Consider the following 9,399-nt stretch of genomic DNA (forward strand, 5'->3'; position numbering starts at 1 on the left):
AAGAGAGGTAGGGCCATAAAAAATTAAAAAATAAGACGGTAAATAGTGTGTCAATGAGAATAAATAATCCAGGGTACAACGAAGTGCAAAACAATTGGCCCTTTCCTATTTATTGTAAAAGTTTCAGTGTGGAGAAACTTCCCCCTTCTTCCCTTTTAAAAAGATTCCCTGTTTTACTGTTCTTTCATCATTTCATGATAGCTGCTAGAAAAAGAAAGAAAGAAAAAAAAAACGTGCATTACATTTCGTTGCATAACCAGGGTTCGAGTTAGGTGGGGGCATGTGGGAGCTGAGCTCCCATAGAGAGAGGTCTGGCTCCCATGGAAGCGGCAAACTCAAATATGTGGGGGTCTCTGAAAATACAGCAGCATATTATTGTGATTACAAATAAAGCTATTTTTCCTTCCACATACAGAGTAATATTGACGTTAAGTAAGGGATAATAGAACGCCGGTCATTATCGGGAAAATAAGCCCAGACATGCAGGGCGAACCGGACAACGACGCGAAACGGAGACGGAGACTCATTTCATGATAGCTGCTATAAAAAGAAAGAAAAAAACAAAAAAAAACGTAGGGCATGCATTACATGCTTAGATTTTATTAAGTTTCTAAATATATCGAGACCAGACATTTACAAACTTAATTTCATTATAAGTGTGAGGAACTACAGTAACACTGTTATGTGCAAGAACAACAAGTCACTTACGAAATGAAATTGTTTTGCTTGCCTTCGACTCTTGCAAAAGGAGAACTCGTGGCTCCTTTCTCCAAGTGCAGTCGCTGAGATCTCATTCACCGAAGACCAGCACCTCGGTGTTGGGTGCGCCGCTCTGATTAATCCGTGTAGAACGTTGCGTCGCATTACTTCCATAAAATCAGTAAAATCATAATTGTTTTATTTGGTCAGCACGGGGGGGCCACAGGGGGGGCCAGGGACATGTCTACAGGGGCACAGGCCCCCGTAGGCCCCCATGTAGAACCGCCATTGGTTATATGCCCATACTATGGGCTGTTTCATTACAAGGTATCTTTAGGATGACAGAAAGAGGATTCAATCATTCAATAGCAAGCGCAGAAAATGATTCTTAAAAAAAAACATAGGTTGGATAATATAGCCTAAAAGGGTGGGATGCACACATATACAGCTGTTATGGTACACAGAGGAATACAACTATTGCAACTTAAATTAACTCAAAGGCACAGGGTTTTCACTCTTCACGTCTCTCCGCAAGCCATGGAATACTTGGGCCTGTGGGAAAATAAATAATAACGTGCATCAAGATCTGCTCAGACCTTTTTGTTTAGAAATTATTAATGCACTGCAATGTGACAGGGAACGCCAAAAGCAAAAGCTATATTGTTTGATATCTTGCTTTCTACGGTTCTACACGTATAGTGCCTTAAGAATAACCTATACATTTAAAACGAATAGGCTACCGTAGATATCATCATAAAGGTAATGAGGTACCATCAATGTAGGCCACAGAGGCCAGGCTACTCACTCATGGGCAATTAAGACAACATCTAACAAAGGCCTCAAGATTCTCTGCAAGAGAATAATTACAGAAAATAAAATAATAATTTACCACAATGATGGGCAGAAGAAGTTTGAGAAGGCATATGACCAGGAAACAGCAAATTGTCTGTGGTATCGGCAGATCCGGTGGCTCAGGCGTGGGCGGCTCAGTCACACAAACTGCAGATCATATGCACAGTCTGAGTCACTCATATGCACAACACGATGGAGGTCCAGCAGCAAAGTACACTAACCACTGTTGCAATTCACATACAATTCTTGTTTACTAGAAACATTTTTTATTTCCTACTACATTTAAATTAGTTGATTATGAGCTAAAAAAAAAAGACAATAGAAAACAAACAGAAGTTGTATTTGAATTCTTCACGCCTAGCTGCTATAAAAAGCTATAAAAGCTATAAATACTACAAAATGACTCTATTAATGCAAGCCAGAGTGGTAGACATAACAGAGTGGCGACACTTCCATTGGACTCAGTTGTAGCGCCTACTTCCGGGGTATGGAGCCTCGAATAGTTCCAAACAACCATTTTACGGCGTAGAGATCATTCATTTCCATCGCTGGCCGTCGAGTAACTTCTGAGGTAAATTGATTAAATAGCTACCTCTTTTGAATTGTCAACTTTCTATATTGTATCAGAGGCCCTTTATGATGCATATACTGATATTTATTTGTAAATGCACAGCGTAATTATATATATTTTTTATCTTAGTAGACGACCGATTGCCTGCTAGTTTGTTAGCTCAACTTCGCCATCTGTGAAGGTATCTCCAGGGGTAAATTGATTAAATAACTACCTCTTTTGAATTGTCAACTCTCTATTGTATTAGAGGTCCTTTATGATGCATATACTGACATTTATTTGAATATTCACAGCGTAATTATATATATATTTATCTTGGTAGACGACTGATTGCCTGCTAGTTTGTTAGCTCGACTTCACCACCATAGCTACCTCTTTTGAATTGTCAACTGTCTGTATTTTATCAGGACCTTTATGATTGCATATACTGATATGTATTTGAATATGCACAGTGTAATTATCTATATTTTTTTATCTTGGTAGACGACCGATTGCCTGCTGGTGTTAGCTCGACTTCGCCATGTGAAGGTATCTACACCAACAATTACGAAGTTCAGTAGTGAATCTAACTTTTATTTAGTTATTTATTTATGTTGGATTACTAGGATCATTTAGGTTGATTTAAGGACGGCTTTAATGATGCGATAGCTAGTAGAAATAACCGTGTTTGTTTAATTATATCCTGGAAACTAAAAAGGGTGATGTTCAGCACATGAAGCCCTACAGATGCCGCCGCTTCAACAATGCTGATTATGATGGGCGGTGAATTTAACCTGTATGGCTTTTTCGTTTTGACTTCTTGTTGACTGAATATTTTCTCTTTCTTAGTGCCAAATTGATTATTTTTTGTTTTACAAGAGCCCTCTCTGCTCTCCTTCTCATTAATTTGTCCTTTTCTAGTTGCCTTATTAGGTCCTCCACAGTCGCCCCATCAGTCCCTGGCAGTCTGGTCCCTGGAGCAGCTGGCCCTGGCAAAGTTATTCCTTCACTGTTGACCCCTGACTGACTGGCCCTCGGCACACACATCCCTGGATCACCTGCCCCTGGATCACCTGCCCCTGGATCACCTGCCCCTGGATCACCTGCCCCTGGCAAAGTGGCCTCTTGATTGCTCTCTCTGTCTCCTGTCATGTCCTTTTCATCGCTCTTGAAATCCACCTCAATTTCTTCATCAATCTCTGTAACAATTACAAGGTAATGTTGCTGTTATATGTTTTTTGCCTTTGCATTTGCAACTACTGTCATCTCCAATGTAAGGCAATGTAAGAAAATGTATTAGAGCGAAACATTTCTGTAATGTGAATTAAATCATCTGCCACAATCAGAAACCAATAAAATTTATAAATGGATCTACCGGCAATTGTTGATTGGGTAGAAATGTGTCGATTATCTACATTGTGTGCAAATCCTCAGAGAATCCCTGACCTCTGGTTGTTTTTTGAACTGAATGTACAAATATGAATTATGTAATCTCATGGGGAACTTTGAATATTTGGCCTGTTAAGCCCTTTGAGACTGTAATGGTGATTAAGGGCTATACAAATAAAATTGAATTGAATATTGTTAGCTGCATGGATCATACCGAAGTTTAATTTGGCGCAATATGTGTGGTCTGTTGCACTTGGTTCTGGAGGCACCCTCACTTCTTCAGCTTAGGGCGATGAATGAAAACTGTTGGGACTGCATCGGGCCTCAACTTCAACATCCCTTCTCTTTTTGTGGCAGTGAATTGGTCATCTTCAAAGTGTACCTGTAGGCTTGTAAGATCAGTTTCCATTGCACTTCAAATATCATTGAAAAGTCATAATTCTCTACACTTAGAATTATTATGCCCTTTGAAATGCTATCAAGTGATGTGAACATTACTTACATTACATCGTTTTTGACTGTCCCCTGTCACTTTGGTCCTTGGGGAAGCCATACATGTGGTCTAAACCAATTTTGAATTTTCTCAGGGCTATAAGTATTGTAATGGCATAAAGTATAGTATATTTGCAACGTTATATGTTAATGGTTTGCCCTAAGTATATAGTGTTCCCTGCTGTGTCCATTGTTGAATCTGTTCACACAATCGCACTCACTTGTTCTTGTCACACTAATTGTTTAATAAAAAATAAAAATATTTCATTCATCCAAGCGTAATGAGTTGTTATTCTTTAATATATTTGATACTTTGTGTGGCTCATATCTTAAAATGATAATGGTAAAACATCTTGAATCCTTTGATCAAATACAGATGTAAGGTAAAAGTTAAGGTTAAGCCAGTATGCTAACACAAACGTGAAGCTTTCCCTCAAATTTAAAAACGTATCTAAGTAATACTTATAGATTGCTTTCAGTTGTCCCCCAACCACTCTAAATGTAAAACTGACATTTACAAATATGCAATAATGCAATAACAGTCAGACAAATACTTGTATGTGTTTTTTTCATTCATATTTACCATTCAATATTGAAATCTCTGCTGTTGTCCCATAGAATAACATTGACAGCGCGGCATGTTTGGAACTATTGAGGCATACCACGTCACAACCACGTGACCACCCTGTCGGCGAGATCTAGCGTGTCGCAACTCTCTCTCTCTATAGCTCTGATGCAGGCTATGTGGAAAATGCGCCGACTTTGGTTCAGCCTGGCTCCGCCCTATTCCGCTTCGTAGCTAAGATATGTGTACGGCGATCCACACTTCGCGATTTGACCGTTTTGAGTACACCATCCGGGTCCTTTCAGTACACTTATTTTCGAAACACAACATTGAACAGCACCTGAAATTCATCAGGCAATCAAAATTCTGACTCATTCGTTTCCAAGAATCTGACTGCCAAGACACAGTATGGCATTAGGGGAACTTCTTCGTTAACCTTTTTCCCGTCATAATTATTTCTGTTATAATTATATTTCTACCGTTAGTGTTCTTGACTACAAAGGTTTAATTTCCCCAGAATTTGAACAATTTTTCTGGTATATGCTTTTAAGAAAGCCCTTAATTCACTTGAGAAATGTGAGCTTGGAGGTTTCTGGATGTTGTATGCTTATCAATATAAATGTTGATCATGTGAATGAGGCTGCAGTTCAGGTTTATCAGTGGCTCAATGGGATAATGCCTTGCACTGGGGATCCTTAGGTTGAGAGCTCGAATCCCGATAATAGCATTATGAACAAGCTGAACATGACATTCGGCCATTGCTTTGCAGCTCACCTGAAAGCCTAGGCACAGTATTGCATTAAGTATAACATCTTCATCAACATCTTTCCTTCATAATTATTTGTCAGATTTATATATCTTCCATTAGTGTGATCTTGACTTTTAATTTTGCTCGCACCCCGTTAACCACCGCTTGCGGTTATATTAAAGTGGAAAGGAAGCAATCAAATAAACAGATGTCTATAGCACTAGTTAAATATTTCAATATACCATAAATACAAATAAAGTCGGAAATATGAACCATTATTCAGAATAAAGCACAAACAAGTTGCATAAATTGTAATGTTTTCAGCCTGTGCGCCGCCATCTCTGTTTTCAGAATACGATGACGTCACGGGAATGGTTGGTAACATTCTATGTTGTTTACATAGCGGCTCATAGCCTCACTAGCCGCGTTAACATGGCACATCTGATCCGCATAGATTTCTATGCGGCATAGATCTGTTCCTAAAATGTGTTCCGAATGTACTGTATACATGGCAGTAACAAAAGTGTCCGTTATGTCTCTCGGGCACACCTGACACAGCTCTGGACCGGCGGCGACATAATGGATGTCTTATCACTATCGGGGATTTTAAATTTGATTTTAATGAAAGCACAGCAGGAGAGAGCTTTTCTCTGCCTGCTGCTTCAATTAAGAAGGAGGAGGACAGCGCAGCAACGTATTATTATATATTAACCCTAAGCTCCGCCGCAAACAAGAGGAATTTGGATGCGAGTCCGCAGCCAAGACTGGTGGGAGAGAGTGGTCTTACGGGAATTTAGTGACCAGGAATCCTCGAAGGTCCAATTGCGAACTACTGCAGCTGCCATCTCTCTAAGTTAAGAAGTATTTTAACGTTCAGCCTGCAAAAGTACAAGTAGTAGCCTACTCATTTACAGTTATCTCGGACACACGCGGACACTACCATACGCAAACACGTCATTAATAAACACCCATGTCCCGTCGCTTAGCAACCGGACACGCTTACCGGACTACTTTTACGGAGTGATAACAAAGACGTGAATCAGGCAATAAATCCACTTTCCTTGACAGCGGTGAAGTTCGGTGTGCTTAAAAGTACCGACGGAGCTCAGTGGACCAATTGCGAACTACTGCGGCTGCTCTAAGTTAAACCCCAATCTATTCGGAATAAGTGTATGCATGGTGATTAAAACACCACCTCTTCTATTCGGCATAGAATCTATGCCAAACAGATAATTGTATTCCGAATGAGGCGTACACATGATCATTTTCTGTTCCGCATAGAAATCTATGCGGAAGAGATGTGTCCATGTAAACGCGGCTACTGGAGGTGATAATAACTGACATCTCCCGGCTCTGCCCGTCCACAGGATGTTGTTTACAGCTATGAAAAGTAGTACACGGGTGCAGCAGCTGGGCTACCACGCTGTCTTACAGTTCATTAATTTCATGATACATGTAATTGTCGTGCCATTTGGGTGTGCACATGAATATACGAAAATAGTGCAACCGACGGTGTTTGCAAATGGATTATTTCCGAAATCAATGGATTATTTTGGCGATGGATTAGAAATGATCAAGAGCATGGAGCGAGTCTGCAAACAAGACAATCTTCGAACAGTGAGTGTACTAATTTCTCTGTTTCTCTAGTACTAGAAGCTAAGTTTACCTCTCGTTCCTCTGCCTGGCAAGCGCGTTTCTGCACTCTTTCTCTGCGCATAAGAGCAGCGCCCGGGTCCGATTTGACAGGTCTGTCCGTGTCTCCAGCACTATAGCCACTAAAATTAAAAATTGTTGGCACAGCATCTGGCTTCAGCCGATTGGTGGGACAGCAAAAGCTCCCTCTTCAATGTAATCAGCCTCTATAAAGTGGTCGCTACATACTCTCTGCCCTCATCCCATTCGGGGGCTGAGGCGTTTCAATGCAGCTAACCATCTTTTGAGCAGTTTAGGCTTCTTGACAGGAATGACATGGAAATGAACTATTTTACCACTCTCTTTTACCCGATAATATTTGTTTGAACATCCAGGGGCAATACAAAATGACCCCCCTGTTGTTCTTCCAAGATTTGACATGTTTATTTGAAAGCGCTAACCATTCTGATGACGTAGCGCCTGCATTTTTAAAACATGGCCGCGCCCTAGTTGCGAAAGTCGTTATCAACATTTCATTTTCCAGTGAAACTACTTGAATTTCAGGTTTAATGAAAATCCATGTATTCTCAAAAATGAAAAAGCAACCAAAAAATGGTCACAGTTCTCATTGCTTCATTTCCACTTTAAGGTTTTTGTATTGTGACTGATTGATAGTTGTTTTGCTCCCCCTCAACAATTTTAGTAACTGTAACTATAGGTTTCAACTCACCGGAAATAACAGCAAATAACCCTCGATTATATCAATACGAAAACTCAAGCAGCAGTTGGAAATGGTTAATAAATTTAGTAAGCCTAAAATGAAAGTAATTAAATTCAGAGAAAATAAATCGGTTTAAAAGTAACAATTAAACTAAAGAATGCATCCTACTTTTTAATTGTAGGCCTACATACGATTATTAAAATTGTATGGCCTATATTAATCAGCATACACTTTTTTGATGTGAAAACACGTTTAGTCCTTGTTGCATGAAGGTTTATACAAAGTTAAATAGGCTTTCTTTTTTTGGGATTATGGTATAAATATATTCTTTATATAAAATTAAAAGTCTCTAAATATATTTGTCATCAAATAAATATCTCACAATTGTGATAAGTACAGCATTCGAGTAAAGGTACAAAACTTTTTATCCCCTGATGTTTGAGATATTATGGTTATAGGAAAGGGCTCCTTTCTACAATAATAGTATATTATTTATATGTAAAAAAAATAACGTGTTAATTGCTTAATTAGAAATCATGAAAAAATTAAAAGAATCTTCAAAGTGCCTTTGGCCCTAATCAACTAATGACTAAACTAGGGCCAATTTTAACCTGAGCACAGGGTGTGTAAAACGTACTGCCTACCTGGAACCTCCAAGGCCACCTTGGACTCGGTGTTCTGACCCCCGACCTTTGCCCCGATCTGACACTCGTAGATTCCTGAGTCTTCAGGCGTCAGGTCAGGGAGAAGAAGGCTGTTTTCATCGGTCAAGTCAGCAGTACGATTGAACTGATAGTGCTGTATCTTATCATGGCTTCTTCTGATTATACGAGAAGACGGCATCTGTCCACAATAGAAAGAAAATTATAATTTCTATAAATAATAATAAATAATTCTTATTTTGGTCCCATTTGTTTCGGAACCATTTGTCTCAACATTAGTATTATATGGATGAAGTTTAACAGATGAACACAGATCAAATGTTGAATGTTTGATAGGATTTCATCTGATTTACATTTTTATTAAAATACAGTACAGTATTTAACTGCAAACTAACTAACCTTGGTCCATGTGATAGAGTTGAAGGAGCCCTCTTTGATTCCATCACACTTTAAAGTAGCATTTTCTTTGCAATTCCCAAATTCTTGACTTGAGGTTGCCAAATGTAGCAACGCAAGCTAAGATGAAAAAATAAAGGCATGTACTCATTGTCTTATTCTCTCATTTCATTGACATAGTTCCACATTTAGGGAAAACAATACTACTAAAGTAATAATGAAACCTATAAAAATGAATATATACGTACTCACCTTAACATATATTAACAACATCTTCTGCAATTGTTCATTGGGTAGTGTGCGCCTGAAACCTGAAACCGCTGAAACAGACAGTTTCCTGTCAAGGGGGTGGAGGGTTTTGACATCCAGTTCAACGCATTACTGTAATGCACTTTTCTTCTAATGTAAATATTGACAAAACTATTTGTCCTCATTAGCTGTCTATAGGCCGCACTGACTTAAGTATTATCTTGTTACAGGACCACAGAAGGCATGCAGCGGTTTTGCCAAAGCACCTCATCCATCAGACCGAACATTCGCTTGGCGATTGACTGTCGATGCCCAACCACCCTCACATCAAACAAAACACAAGAAAGTTGTCTCATCCTGTTGTTTTCATCCATGGGAATTCCCATTGTCCCCCCGTGAAAAACATTGAAACGTGTATGTGTCGCCCGTTCTGACACCGGGGTT

At 39.3% G+C, this 9,399-nt stretch overlaps 2 long non-coding RNA genes across 2 annotated transcripts; one reads left to right on the forward strand and one right to left on the reverse strand.

The window, feature by feature from the left end:
* On the reverse strand, positions 1-9,399 carry LOC130380900 (uncharacterized). The gene is made up of 5 exons (XR_008895334.1): positions 8,959-9,399; positions 8,710-8,826; positions 8,293-8,491; positions 1,589-1,698; positions 1-1,251 (listed from the first exon to the last, which is right to left on the reverse strand). It is a non-coding gene; the product is annotated as an uncharacterized LOC130380900 (long non-coding RNA).
* LOC130380905 (uncharacterized) lies at positions 1,947-3,759 on the forward strand. The gene is made up of 3 exons (XR_008895335.1): positions 1,947-2,122; positions 2,606-2,650; positions 3,023-3,759. It is a non-coding gene; the product is annotated as an uncharacterized LOC130380905 (long non-coding RNA).

This window comes from Gadus chalcogrammus, chromosome 1 (assembly GCF_026213295.1).
Source record: "Gadus chalcogrammus isolate NIFS_2021 chromosome 1, NIFS_Gcha_1.0, whole genome shotgun sequence".
Lineage (NCBI taxonomy): Eukaryota > Metazoa > Chordata > Actinopteri > Gadiformes > Gadidae > Gadus > Gadus chalcogrammus.